This window comes from Piliocolobus tephrosceles, chromosome 4 (assembly GCF_002776525.5).
Source record: "Piliocolobus tephrosceles isolate RC106 chromosome 4, ASM277652v3, whole genome shotgun sequence".
Classification (NCBI taxonomy): domain Eukaryota; kingdom Metazoa; phylum Chordata; class Mammalia; order Primates; family Cercopithecidae; genus Piliocolobus; species Piliocolobus tephrosceles.
The window spans coordinates 19,268,215-19,283,827 of NC_045437.1; the positions used below are offsets into that span (position 1 = coordinate 19,268,215).

General features: G+C 36.3%; 1 protein-coding gene across 9 annotated transcripts in view; it reads right to left on the reverse strand.

The window, feature by feature from the left end:
• The window catches only part of CDH18 (cadherin 18), a 1,101,027-nt gene that overhangs the window by 152,162 nt on the left and 933,252 nt on the right, over window positions 1–15,613 (reverse strand). For 2 of the 9 annotated variants that reach the window (XM_023218216.2, XM_023218215.2), the window contains exon 6: window positions 4,965–5,053. The exons of the other annotated variants lie outside the window; for them this stretch is intronic. The gene's annotated coding sequence lies outside the window, so the exon portion shown is untranslated. The remainder of the gene's footprint in view (window positions 1–4,964; window positions 5,054–15,613) is intronic. 9 annotated transcript variants of the gene reach the window in all.

Consider the following 15,613-nt stretch of genomic DNA (forward strand, 5'->3'; position numbering starts at 1 on the left):
ATATGCTGAATAGACAACAATTAAAAAGGCAAAGTCCTGCCATTATGTTTCCATGCATTTCTTCACACTTTATCTTCATCATGTCACGCCAACAAATACATGTGTATGGGGATCACATAGGCACATAATATACAAAAGTGAAGTGCATTTTACTCAATTACAAAAGCTAAGCCAATGGATAAAGATATAATAAATTATATATACCTAGTCCAAGTAAGAAAATATGTTTTATTTGCTTGGTTGGCCATTTCTCTCATGAGTCCATGTATACAGTAATTGCAAAATAATTTACTCTTGTCTTTGATAAAGTCTTACTAAGGGAACACTGTGTAGCCTTTTCATTTAGTACATTTTTAAAGCCAAAAATACAGAGCAGTGGAATTAATTTCCATAAATTACTGCATTGCTCATTTGTTTAAAAATAAAGAAAAAGCTCCTCTTTTCAATACATCCTAGGTAAACGGTTATGGCATATTCTGAATGTTTGTCAGAAAGACTTCACTGGGAATGTTTACTTCAAAAATTTTAACTTGAATTGTTGCCTCTTATTCTCCTGTGATGCTGGGTTGAATCAACAGGATGTGATTACCTGTGTATCATTTTGTTTTGTTTCTTATTACTTTGCTGGAAAACAATTGTAGGTGCCCGATTGCCTGCAAATTACCTCTGACTACTGTTTCCCAATCACCTTGATATGTAGGGGCTTGTAACTGGGAATTACTCTCTGCTGTACACAAGTTCATAACATTGAAAATGTGTCTGTGATTATAAACATTACTTGTTGAGCTTGAGCCACTAGCCTACCATATGTTTATGCCTCCTGACTAATAATATTCGTACAGCAGTAGATCCTCCAAAATGTTTTCTTGCATTTTTACCCACTGAAAAGAAGCCAAGATGAAAATGTTATACACATTTTGTTTATTAGATAATACCACAGAAGACTGCAAAATAAAAATGCCTAACAGGCTAGAACAAGTAAACAAGCCTGCACATTTAAATTCTTACAAAAACCTCCAAGGTAGACACACATATTTATGAGAGAAAATGGTAAGGTTCCTTCTATGTCTAAACTACACATGCGTACTTCTGCTTTCCCTCCCTCCCTCCCTCCCTTCCTTCCTTCCTTCGTTCCTCCCTCCCTCCCTCCCTCCCTCCCTCCCTCCCTCTCTCTCTCTCTCTCTTTCTCTCTTTCTTTCTTTTTTGAGACAGAGCCTCATTCTGTCACCCAGGCTGGAGTACAGTGGTGTGATCTCTGCTCACTGCAACCTGTGCCTCTTGGGTTCAAGTGATTCCCCTGCTTCTGCCTCCTGAGTAGCTGGGGCTACAGGCGCATGCCATCATGCCCAGCTATTTTTTGTATTTTTAGTAGAATTGGGGTTTCACCATGTTGGCCAGACTGGTCTTGAACTCCTGGCCTCAAATGATCCACCCACCTCGGCCTCCCAAAGTGCTGGAATTACAGGCATGAGCCACCACACTTGGTCTACTTTTGGTTCTTTTTCTAATTTGTTCAGTTTTTCATTTATTCATTTAACATTTATTATTTTACAGAAAATAGGTAGGACTCCCAGTGTTTCTCTAATGGGACACGTGGACCACTTAATAACTAAATCATGTAAAGTGCTCATTATCATGCAAATCTACTCACATCTTTGACCTACTGAATTAGAATCCAGGGCAGTGGGTCCCAGGCATAAGTTTTGTGACAAGCTGCCCCAGAGATGCTCGTGAATGTACAAATTTGAAATATCTACCTATTTAACCACATATGGTACCTGGCCTTAAGATACTTCTATTTCATTGGAGGATCTGTTTATTCAAATGAATAAGAATACTAAGAGATTTAGATATATCTAAAATTTTTGTTGACCATTTTCTAAATGAAGGCACTAAACATATTGGCAGTAATAAGTCTTCTCTTCAACTGCCTGATTGTGGTGACTTAGGTACTTGTAAAATTCTTTATGTTATCTACACAATTTATACTTAAGAATTTTAATATTTAGTATATTACATGCTCTATATTTCACATTCTGAATTTTCCCAAATGACTTTATGAAGATAATGCACCTTCCATAAATTTTTGTCTGTATAGAAAGCAAAAATAATTAGACATTTAACTGATGCATATCCATCAGCAATGTAATACAGAAATCTGTTTTCTTCATTCATCATTGCCAATTCAATGTGTGCTGAATGTGTTTCCACTCTGTACCAAATGTGGGGTATAAAGACATATAAGATACAGCTTATGAAGTTGAAATGCTATGATTAGAATGTTCAATGATATGGAAACAGATATGCGAATCTCTAAAGTAATACAGAAAACATTTTACTAAACACAAAACAGACTTCAGAGGCCATAGTGATCACAATGGAAGCGGGTGAAGGAAGATTACCCATCGGGGAGGGCCATGTTTGTAGGCTGTGGATTGTATGGAGAAAGCAGGGTATTCATGGAAAGGACACTTGACATGAACCAAGGCTTGGGGTCTGGAATATGCACGGTAATATTGGACAGTGCACAAATTTAGCTTCAGTGGAAAGCATTAGTGACATAATGGCAGAGATTAGGTATTCAGTGATTAAAATATACCTTACATTTAAAGGTTATTTAATTTTAATATTTACAAACATTCAATATTTTGTTTCTCAAGTGGCTGAAAGTTTGAAGAGTTCTACCATTGCCCTTGTGGAAAGTCAGAATTGACCAAACTTTCCTATTTGTCAGTCATTGTTACAGCTGAGGTTTAACCAGGGCATGGTTGTTTCTATCTCTGCTGGTAAATTTAGCACATTTGTGACTCCAAGCTTCCAGTGGGTGACAGATTAAAACCTCAGATTTTATTTTACTTATAAAGAAAAATATATATGAAATTCTATGAGACACTGGCATCTTAAAATTTCTTCTAAAACACAAGCTACTTAGCTGCAAGCTATGACTACTGGAATTCACAATCATAAATTCACAGAGGTAGACATTTTTATGCTTTAGTAGGAAGATGCAATACTTCTCTAATGTTTTTTACTCTTCCTACCATTAAAATTGATGGTGAAGTATTTCATTTCTGCTGAGGAGAAAAGGAAGGAGAATTCATATGTTTTGTGTAGAGACTGTGAATTAAGAATTCCTCAAGGAAATTCATTTAGGGTATATACCTCATGTATGTATTGCCACATATTCTATTAGAATGTGAAAAGAAAAGCTCAAAATGTCAATAACTCCTCTCAGATCAGATTATTACAAATTCGGAAAATCTGAAATCATACCCGGGATTTCCTGACACTAAAATCTTAATGCCACGGTGTCATTAGCTCAAGGAATTTAGCCTTTGTAACTTGCAGAGTTTACAGGACAGGGTTAGTGTATTTTGAGAGGGAGAGATAGAGAGAAAAGAGGAATAAGGAGGAGATGGAGAGGGAGAATGAAAGAAAGAGAGGGGGGATATCATCATAAAAGTGGTCACTATCTCTAAGAATTTGAAAACATAAATTAGGCAGATGCAGTTATTTTAATACATCACTAAAGATGTTTCAAACTTAGAGTGTTTTATTTTTATGTTTTTCATTTTTCTTTGCATTTCGTTTATTTCATTTCTGTTATTATTGTTCAATGTGATCTGTGTTTTCAAAAGCTCCATTTTTCTTGCTGATATATTGAATAATCATACTGATAAAATCATAGGGCTGCCCAGGGATTCTACAAAGGGCTACTCTTCTCCAGACTGCCAAACCTTCAGCACAACTACTCCAGAATGGAATTTATTAATACATTAAGAGAATTTACTAATGGCATAACAGATGCTCCTTGACTTATGATGGGATTGCATCGTAATAAACCCATTACAGAGTTGAAAAACTATCATGGGTAAGAAATCATCTAAATATGGCAAAAAAATAAATTAAACTGCAGACTTTCACAATAGGTTTACCTGGGAGTAAATATCATTAGATAGCACAGAAAAATATCACGTTTCTGCTTAAAGAGGTATAATTTGCCACTCCCTGTTGATATGAAACTCATTGCACATAGTCAGCAGCCCTGTGGTTTAGCCCAAACAAAAACCCAGGTTTTTTTTTTTTTTTTTTTTTTTGGATGTAGAAACTGAAGTTTCTAGATCATAAGGTAGTTCTATTTCTTGATATTATGTTGAATTCCTATGCCGTTTCATTTCCATCAACAGTATGGCTCTCCAACCTCATCAACACCTGTCTTTTGTTTTTTGATAATAGCCATCCTAGCTGGTATGAGGTAATATCTCCTTGTGGTTTGGATTTATATTCTTCTGATGATTAGTGTTGTTGATTATCTTTTTATACACCTATTGTCCATATCCAATATAATTATAATTGGGATCTTATAGAGATACCTACACTCATATGTTAAGTGCTGCATGAACCTTGAAGACATTATGTAATGTAAAATAAGCCAGTCACAGAACAAATACTGCATGATCTTACTTATATGAGGAATCTGAAAATGTCAAATACATGGTGGTTTTCCAGTGGCTGAGTGAGAGAGAAATGAATTGTTGCTGTTCAATGTGTATAAAGATTTAGATATGCAAGATGAATAAGTTCTAAAGGCTGTACAACATTATATCTACAGTTAATGATACTGTATTGAGCAATTAAAAATTTGTTTAAAGGGTCATTCTCACAGATGCTATTACCAGAATTAAAAAAAAAAAAAAAAACAGTTAATAGTGTATCTAGTAACTATATATTGAATGGGACATTATTTTTTGTGCTCTGTCACCTCCTTCCCCTCTCCAGAGTTGATGGAGCATATAGAATTCTGTTGGCATGTATGCATTCATGAAATCATTTACACGTTTGTCTTAATAATTGTTGTTTTTGGATGAAAAAATAAGAAAGAAACAGCTACTGGATCCTGCTTCAAATATTTCTCTACTGTTGGCCAATAGACCCTCAAATAGATTTTGAAAGGATGTCTGTACCTTGGCAATGTGATTTCAGAAGCAGCCTCTCTTGGCCAGATTAGATTCTAACAGCATTGGAATCAAAGATCCCCATTGTAGGGAATTTCCTTCAAGAGATGGCAGAAGGATGATAAGTAAACCTGGGTTACTGAAAGTTCTGTTGCCAACTGTTCAGGATACAGTCTTTTGCATAACAGAAAAAAAGAGTGGGATTTGGAAAAATAAGGTTCATCTTGTTTCAAGTGGCCATTAGCCCTTAGGATCTTCTCTTTGTAGAGAATCAAATATCAATGCTATTATCGCTACTATTTAGAGAAAATGATCATGGCTTGAAGGATTAATGAAGCCTTCTATAAATTCTTTGGCAGTAGTCCCATCAGTCATCTGGGTCTATTTGCCTTCTCCTTAAATTTGTGCTGGCCTGTGACTGCTTTAATCAAGGCAGTACAATCAAAGTGACCTTAGCAGTTTTTGCTCTGTTCTTGAGGGGTTTAGAAGCCGCTGCCTTGATCTCTTTAGCCTGTGAGCTTTCTTGTAAGTGGTCTAGCTAGATTGTTAATGACACCATGTAGAGAGGCTCTGCGATCACATGGAGAAAGTGAGGCATCCAGTTGGGCACAGTCTCCCAGCTATTCTTACTAATGCACTAGGCATCTCACTGCACCCATCCTTGAACCTCCCTGGATCCATCCTTGAACTTCCATGCAAGTTGATATGTCAGATGGATATTTTACCCAGTATTCCAAACCATCATATAGATTCAGAAATTGCCTAGACAATCCCTGCTAAATATCCTGACTTCCAAAATTATTGTTTTGAAAGTTCTCGGTAGTAGTTTGCTACACAGAGTGATGACATTGACATTTGGAACACACACACACACACACACACACGCACACACACACACACACACACACACACACACACTGATTTATCTCATAGGAAAGCCAGTGATGTTTGGCTTTCTAGATCAATTTCTAAGACCATTAAATCATACTATATACTGTGTACCTAATATGTCCTCTTGTCTTCCTCTCTTTCTGCCTCTCTTCTCTCACTGTCTCTCTCCAGAAATGGAGTGCATGACATATAGAGAAACAAACATCACCACAAATGTAATATTTCAGCTATGGTCCATTGTAAGCATATTTCATGAGTTCAGGTAAATGTTGTATTTAGAGGATAAGGAAATGAAGGAAAATGAACCTGACCTCCAAATAATTGCTGTTTAGTCAACACATAGAACACGACTTCCTGTAATTAATGAACAGTTACAAAGATTTTTACCATCAGGAAACTTACACTCTATGGCGAGTATTAAGATTATCTATGATATTTATGGGATATTGTTAATCAAGAAAATTAGAAAGATGATTAAAAATATTTAAATATCATATACAAGTTATATTTCATTTCTAGATCTAGCTAAGTATGATTTCCCAAAATAGCTTGTTCACGTGGCTTATAAAAAATTTGTGTGCTCAAAATGCAAAACCAAGTGAGAAATATTATCATATAGACATACGATGCTAATTTAGTCATTGGTATATTTTTCTCTTATTCTGCATTTTTTTCCTTTTTGGTTTTTGCTTTGATGGTTTACATGAGTTCAAAAGATGAAATGCTTTATATAGAATTTTTTTAGTCACAGTTACAATTAGAGAAAGCGTGTTTAATATGAATATCACAAAAACATTTGGAATATATGTTGTTAAGACAGCTATATTTAGAGTCATATAATTTCAAATATATTAAAACACTACTATATAAGTATATACATATACCAATGACGATCTAGTTCCATTAGTAATGATACAATTGACAACATAGGTCCATAAGTAACTGAACATTGATGATTTCTCCTGCATTACCAGTTCAGTTATTGTGACATCTGGTTTTCTGGTTTATTAAAAAATGATTTACTTATCTTTTATAACACAATTTAATTTATAATGCATATGTCATACTCTATTATTATTATTTTTTTTGAGATGGAGTTTCACTCTTGTTCCCCTTGCTGGAGTGCAGTGGTGCCATCTTGGCTCACTGCAAACTCTGCCTCCTGGGTGCGAGTGATTCTCCTGTTTCAGTCTCCCAAGTAGTTGGGATTACAGGCATGCACCATCATGCTCAGTTAATTTTGCATTTGTAGTAGAGACTGGGCTTCGCCATGTTGGCCAGGCTGGTCTTGGACACCTGACCTCAGGTTATACACCCGCCTCAGCCTCCCAAAGTGCTGGGATTACAGGTGTGAGGCACCACCCTGGCTGTCATACTCTAATAATCTAAAAAGACATGGCCATTTCCAGCAAGTTGGCTATCATGTTATGCATGCTATATATATATAAATATGAAAGCATGACTACATATTGTATACATGTTATTTATGTCACATGTAACAAATATGCAGCACTGAAGCAAACACTTATATCTGATTCCTAAAATTATTTTTAAGATTTCAGAGATATGTATGTACTTTCTTTCCTTTAGCATATAGTTTTATGTAGAGTCCAGAATTGGGCCAAAATAGCCAGAACTTTCTACACCCCCACTTCATTCTGTCACTGGATGAGTGCTGTCCTGGAAATGGTGCCACTTCAGGCAAGGTTGAGACAGCTCTGAAGGAGCTGACAGCTGGAAGTGTGCTGTTGAATGCACTTCCCATGCTGGAGAGCAAGTTGTCCCTTAAAAGAAGCTCAGGACCATGCATCTCTCTGTCTATCAGACGGCAACCCTGCCTTGTTCCCCTTAATCTCTAGTACAAGCCCTTCCAGTGTTGATTAAGGTTGCATGCTACACTGAAAATACTCACACGCTCTTATCTTCTGTGGTTCTCAAATTGCCAAATCCAACAGGTAATTGCTGTCCTCATACCACCCTCAGTAATACTAGCCCCAGGCAATTATGCCTATCCTTCTGGGAGATTATTTCTTTGTCTTTCTCAATTCTACTGTCTTGTTTTGTATTGCCATTACATTAATTTACTTATTTTCATGCAAATTTAATTCTTGTTTTTGACAAATTATTTGTTATTTTCCCAGTAGAACAAAAGCTCCACAAGGCCAAGGATCTTCGTTTACTGTGTTTTCATTGCTGTGCCCTCATTGCCTAAAACAATCTGCAAATCAAATTGTCCTCAAATACCACAAACTGGGTGATTACAAAAATATGTATATATATGTATATATATATAGTTGCACTCTTCTGGAATCTAGAAGTCTGAAATCAAGGTGTTGGTTGGTTCCTTCTTGGGGCAGTGTGGGATCGTTCGGTCCCAAGCCTCTCTCCCTAGCTTGTTGCTGGCTGCTTTCCTACTCACATGGACTTTTCCCCATATGTTCAAATCATCTTTCCGTGTATGTATCTCTATGTCCAAGTTTCCCTTTTTCATAAGGCACCAGTCATAATGGATTATGGCTCACTGAGACAGCCAGATGGGAGGGGTTCTCTGGCGAAACTGCAACTGGCCTGCGCGCTGGGGTGGAGCCACAGAATTTCACCCCATTTGCAGCAGGGAGGAGGAGCCTGGCCCCTCCTTTTCCTGTGTGGAATTTGGGATTCAAACAATGAGGCAGGAAGCACTCTAGCAGGGACTCTGGCCTTGAAGAGAGTCCCTTTTCCCCCCTTTTCTTCCTTTTCACCCAATAAAGCCTTGCTTTACTCACCCTTAAAACCATCTGCGAGCCTAAACTTTCAAGGCTGTGGGACAAGGACCTCTGTCTTTAGCTGAACTAAGGAAAAGCCCTGCAACACCACCGCATGTCACTTTAACTTGACAATTTCTGTAAAAACTATAACTCCAAAGAAGGTCACAGTCTGAGTTACTGGGGGTTAGGGCTTCAATATATGACTTTTTTCATAGGGAAGAGGACATCACTCAAGTAACAACACTAAGCAAAATAACAAATAGCACCAAGAAAAAAATAAAAACATATTGACTGTGTAAGTTTGTTCTTTGAGCCCATATTAAAGATAACCAGTAAAGCAAAATCACAAGTGTTGACTTGATCAAAAAGGGTCTGAAGTCACTCAAGAAGAGCGCACAAGATGTGAAAAACAGCTGTGTGAAAGAACACAACACCAGAGAAAACGTGGAGATGGAGAGAGACTTTTGTGTGGATTGCCTAAGAATAGAGGTTAAGCAAGTGTGAGATCATGAAGAGTGGCCTTGGATGCCTTTATCCTGAGAGCTATAAACAGTTATCCATTCCTTCAGTTGGTAGCTATAGAGTGCTCTCTTGAATCCAGGCACTGCTCTAGGTGGAGAAAATTGCCGCCCTCATAACGCTGACATTCTAGGAAGGGCAGATTAGTGAAAAAAAAAAAAAGAGCAAGATAATTAAATCATACACAATGATATCATATATAGCAGATTAGTTGTTGTTAATTGCTGAGGAAAATTAAACATTTAGTTTGGGCTTATGGTTTTAACTAGGACTATAACAGTGATATGCTGGAATTAGCTAGTTCTGGGTCACAAGTGCTGATTATGATGCTTTCAAAAATTTTGGGAGCTGGCTCATAAATATAATAATTGTTAAACATTAAATTATATAAACTTAACATTCCTTTTCACTTTGAAAAGTAATAAATACTGAAAACTCACTACTTTCAAATTGTGTTACTATATTTTACCATTATCTATAATTTTGCCGTTATTTATATCAACTTTATCTGTGTGGTGTAAATACTATAAAATAATGTGTTCATCTTTTCTCGAGTCACCTTAGTAACTTGAAAATCAGTGGCAGTGGATGTATTGATCTGGTGATTGTCTAGACTTGAGAAAGTAAAGGAGAAAACAACTAAAGCAGATTAAACCCCAAAGTAACCATTACATTGCAAAGAACACAGACCATTGAAGAAATAGTATCCTACATAATAAAAATGATTTTTAACTTAGCAAAATGCAGCTCATATTGATGAACAAGTGATATTGAGACAAACATCATTTATCTACACATTTAGGTAAGCAAAATGATTAGCCAGTACCTAAGCCAGAACTAAACTTATTTGTCAATGAACTGAGCAACTTCTTTGCTGAATCAGATAGTAATCAAGCATTTATTTGCAGTAGAATATTGTCAGTATTCAACAGATTGCAACAACTGATTGGTTATATATGCAAGAGTTCAGCAAAAATCAATGCAAATATTCTGTAAAAATCAATTGACTGGAATTTCCAATCAAGAATAATATATATTCTATAATTGCTTGTGAATTGTGTGCTACATTTCTTTTATATCTGTAACATGTATATAAACATACACTTATATACATGCATACATATTTCTGGTTGTTAAATATTTACTGGCATGCCACTGACTGCTAGCAATAAACAGGCTGACTTAAAAGAAGTGATAGAGGGGTCTAGGCAAAAAAGAATCTTATGCACAAATGCCCTAATGTGGGTGCTTTCTAGGCTATTTCAGGTACATTCATGGGACCAGAACATCTAAGGTAAAAGTAACAGGAAGAACCGGTGATGATATCAGAATGATGATGATGGGCCAGGTATTCAAGGGCACGCACGTTACTATCATGCTGTTAGCTTTGGTTGTAAGTGAGATGGGAAGCCATTGGCAAGTTTTGAGCAAAGGAGTGATGATATGGTTCAGCGGTGTTCCCACCCAAACCTCATTTTGAACTGTAGTTCCCATAATTCCCACGTGTTATGGGAGGGACCTGGTGGGAGATACTTGAATCGTGGTGGTGGTTTCTCCCATACTGTTCTCATGCAGTGACTAAGTCTCACGAGATCTCATAGTTTTATAAGGGGTTTCCTCTTTTGCTTCTCATTCTTTCTTGTCTGTTGCCAGGTAAGACATGCCTTTTGCCTGCCACCATGATTGTGGGGGCTCCTCAGCCATGTGAAACAGTGATTCCATTAAGTCTCTTTTTCTTTATAAATTACAGTCTTGGGTATGTCTTTATCAGCCGTGTGAAAACAGACTAATACAAGCGACATGATTTCATATACTTTAACATACTTGTTTTGAAAGTTGCTTTGGGAATAAATTGTGTGGAACAATGGTAGAATTAAGGAGATAGGTTAAGAGATAAGTGCAATAAAGTGAGTTAAAATAGAAGTGAGGAGATGTGGTCAAATCCTGGATATATGTTGATGGTAGGGTGGTGGGGTTTCCTTATGTCATAGTTGTGTGGTGTGAAAGGAAAACAGGAATGAAGGATGGTCTAAAGTGTTTGACCTGGAATACAGAAAACTGTGAGAAGAACTGTTTGTGGGGAGGTGGCTGGAAATCAGGAGTTCAATTTTGGATCTACTCTGAGATTATGTCTCAGAGACTCAAGCAGACATATTCAGTTGGCATAGCATATACTGGTTTTTAGAGGAGCAAGCTAAAATAGTAATATAAATATGACCAGCATAAAGATACTACTTAAAGCCTTTAACCTTATGAAATTAGCATAGAAATGAGTATGTATGGAAAGAGGCTCAGATACTGGATACTGACACGTAAGATTGAGAGAAAAGGTAAAAGCAACAGATGACCACTGACCACTCAGAAAGGAAAAAAATAAACTAAGAGGGTGTGGCATTCTAGAAACTCACCAGTATTTCAAGGAATAGAAATTGTTCCCTTGCAACAAATGCTGTTGCTAAGTAAAGTATGATACGACCTGAGCAGTGTGAGGAATGGAGTCAGAGACATCATAATGAGAACTGTGGCCGTCTGCCCTAAATTTAATAGTGGATATGAAATGAAGAAAATGTTATGTTAAGTGAATTTTTAAAGATAAGAAGACTGGTTGGAAGTAGAGTGTGAGGAAAAGGGAGTGATTCTAATGACACTCAGGTATTTGGCTTAAGGATCAGGGTCAGTGCGGAGACCTCTACAAGGTGAGAAGTATCAGGTGAAGATCAGTGAAGAGAGTGTTAATTTGGGGTATATTGACTTTCATGTGCTTAAGAGAGATATCTATGTGAAAGTCTGATGGAAAGTGGAACACTTGACACTCTACGGAAAGGTCTGGGCTGGTGAAGATAATAATGATAACTATGAACAAAAAGATGAAAATGAACTCACTCTTACCCAACGTAATAAAGAAAGGGCCACTTATTACAGTTAATGGTCTAAACTGCTCCCTCTTAAATCTTCATTCCTTGAATCATATGCTAAAAAATTACCAATCAAGCTGCAACAATTACCTTCTTAAAGAGGTAAGTGAGATAAAAGTCAATCTACCTAATCTTAATGAATATAAAACAATCAAAGACTAGATATTTCCACTGTGTATATTAATTTGTCTGTTTACATACATATGTCTATTGGTTGAACAACTTAGCTGAAATTACTCCTTTATGTTATCAAGGTATACTTCAAATTTAATCAGATAGTACAATAAGAGGTCGATGATATAAAATTTTTTTCAACAAAATTTGAAAGACTTTTGCACCATATAGGGATCATTCACATATAATTAGAAAAATAGACAACATATCACAAAAGTGAAGAAAAAAAGATGTGTAGAAGAAAATTAATTTAAAAGAGTGGGAGGAAGTAGATTTTTTTTTTTTTTTTTTGGAAACAGAATCTCCCTCCATTGTACAGGCTGGAGGGCAATGGTGCAATCTGGGCTCACTGCAACTTCCACCTCCCGGGTTCAAGCAATTCTTCTGTCTCAGCCTCCCAAGTAGCTGGGATTACAGGTGCCCGTCACCATGCCCAGCTAATTTTGTTTTGAATTTTTAGTAGAGACAGGGTTTCTCCATGTTAGCCAGCCTGGTCTCGAACTCCTGACCTCAAGTGATCCACCAGCCTTGACCTCCCAAAGTGCTGGGGTTACAGGTCTGAGTTACTGTGCCTGGCCAGGATGTAGATTTTTAAAATTTTTTATTGAGTTACTGATTTAAGTCATCCATCCTTATCCCCCTTGGCTACTCATTTATTAGTTATCAATGTGGCCCTTCCTTTGTTAATTTATCTCCTATGTGAACTAATATTTTATATAAAACATTTACTGTGGTAGCTTTTTGTTCTTAATATTTCAACGCTTCCTGAAGTTACAAATGGAACAATGGGTTGAGTAGGGATCCATTGGTGCATGTGTGTGTGTGTGTGTGTATGTGTGTTGTTTAGGTTTTGCGGCTAAGAAGGCTTGTATTTTGTCAGGTGGTCCATGATACTAGAGTTTGGAAGTGACTACTATCTAATTCTCAGGCCAAGGCCTTGCTTCACCCACTCACTAGTCATTCAATATTTTTGTATTTTATTTCTTAGTAGGGGGATCTAGCAGGAAGTAATAAAAGCAGCCACCTAACACAGCCTATAAAGTAAGTAAAACAAAGCCTGCATTAAAGAAAGTAACATAATGCAGGCTGAATAGAATGAACTGGCCCCTCAGATGTATTTGGAAATTTGCATAGAGTTATTTAAAATTTGAAGAATGAGCTCTATTAGAGAACAGGGGAATAACCCGACAGGATTATAGAGCAAGACCTGAACTAGGAAGGGAATTAACATGGCAAATAATGGCTAAGGAAGAAAAGCTAAATGAGGCATTGATTTAGTTATTTAGAGACTGTTTTTCTCTTAAAATAAAACCAGAAATCATATCGCTTTTGTTGATTTAGCACCTTTCACTGCTTATTTTAATGCTCTTCACTCTTAGGGTTCCAGAGAACCTATAAATGTCTTTTCACTGACTCAAGCACCATTTATCAAAGTTACTGCATGAGCTCACCAAGCAGGAGTTTAGGCATCTTCCTCTGTGCTACTTCCCTTTCAGAGATAATTCTAAAGGCAATTAACTAAAGAGAGAGCACCACATTTGAGTACAAGTCAATCATAAGCCTGAAATAATGCACTCATACGAATAATTGAGAAGATGTAACAAATGGGAATTTTTACATATTCTCAGTTAAAACTGAAGCAGTGACACAACATAAGTGAAACATAGTGCTTGTCCATTTTGCTCCCTTGTTATGGCATTTGAGATTCAAGTTGACTCTCGACTTGCCAATTATTTCTTTGATCATGTATTAAATTGTAGCAATGTATTTACTTAAGTCCTACATTCAAGAAATATATTTTTATTTCTTAATCTTTCCATTGAGATGTCTTTGGCAAGATCACTTAACCAAACAGTTGGCAAACTCTGAAGCGATTTTCAAGTTATAGACTTGGTCAAGAAGCTTTACTATATGCCATAAATAAATAAATAAATAAATAAATAAATAAATACTTAAAGCTTTATTGAAAGACTTATGAAGTCTGTTAAAAATCCAAAATTAATTTATAAAAATTAAAGACAAGATAATTATGTAACTTTGAACTACTGAAGATATTAACCATCACCCAATAACTACATTTAAAATCACTGAAAGGTAGTATGACATGTTATCCTACCATTGGCATTTATATGTGTAATGAACTATTTAAAAATATCTATTTCCCTTTATTATTTGGAAAGATTTCTGTCACTTTTACTTGATAACTCCACTTTTTTTGGTCATTAATTGCATGTGATAGCCATTTTTTTTTCCAGGTTATATTTGTAGACTAATTTCATAAATGATTTATTTTGGTCATACAGTATAGTTGAGGATTTAGAGTACTAGAGACAATTGTCTACAATGAAACTTTGGTTCCACCATTTCCTTACATAATCTTCCTCAACTCTGTATGAAAACACCTAATAATTCATATTTATATGATCAATGTGACATTAGTCAGTTAATGAAAACATTTTCCAACAGTGTGTATCACATAGTAAAAGTCCAGTATAATTATCATCTGCTTTTAAAAAAAGGGTATTTTCTGTTTTGTAATTTTGTTCAGAAATGGACATATTTTCTCCAAAGCATACATATAAGTCTGAAACTTCACAGTTCCTGAACCGTTCTCTGATTGGTATTCCCTCCCCGCCCCCAGCCTGTGAATTAAGAATGGTGAGCTATTTGTTTTTTTCACCTTAGCGTTAGCAATATCATTATTTGTATTAATAGTTCTAGAAGTATGTCTTTTTTTGTTTACAATTCCAGTTGGATGCATTTATAACCATATTTTTCACAGGTTGACTACTCCACACTTTCCTTACCCAAATGTGCAGTTATTTTGCCTTAATTCTTTCCAGGTTTCTTCCAGCTGATGATTCTAAAGTTTTCATGTTATTGTTATTTCCAAACACAGGGCTATCTCTTTTTTTCTTGAATATTTTCCTAATATCCTAACTATATTATCAAAACCTTATTACCTGTTATGATGAGTGTCACCCATTTATCTTTAAGGTATACACACAATTATGAATACCTTCCACATACCAGGTAATACGTTAAAGTGCTTTTTGCTGCTATTTCATTTAATAATCCTGTGATCCATACTGTTAGTTATAAATACCTAGCATTATAGAATGCTTAAAAGCTTACTCCTTTTCTATCTTTCCTCTTTAACTTGGGTGCTGTGGTGCAGGTGAAGAAACTGATATTATTTGTGCCCTCTCTGTTTTACAGGTGCCTGCTCTTCCATTGAAGCATCAGGCCCATGCTTTTGTTCGTATACTCCATTTGGCTGCTGTTTTGCATCAGCTGGCTGCAAAGATCGTTTTCAGACTCTTGGAGGAGGTCACTAATTAAAAAATACAGTGTGGTGCTTTGAGTAGCCGCCAATGTAGTGTGCTCCTTCACACTGCGTTAACTGGCCTTC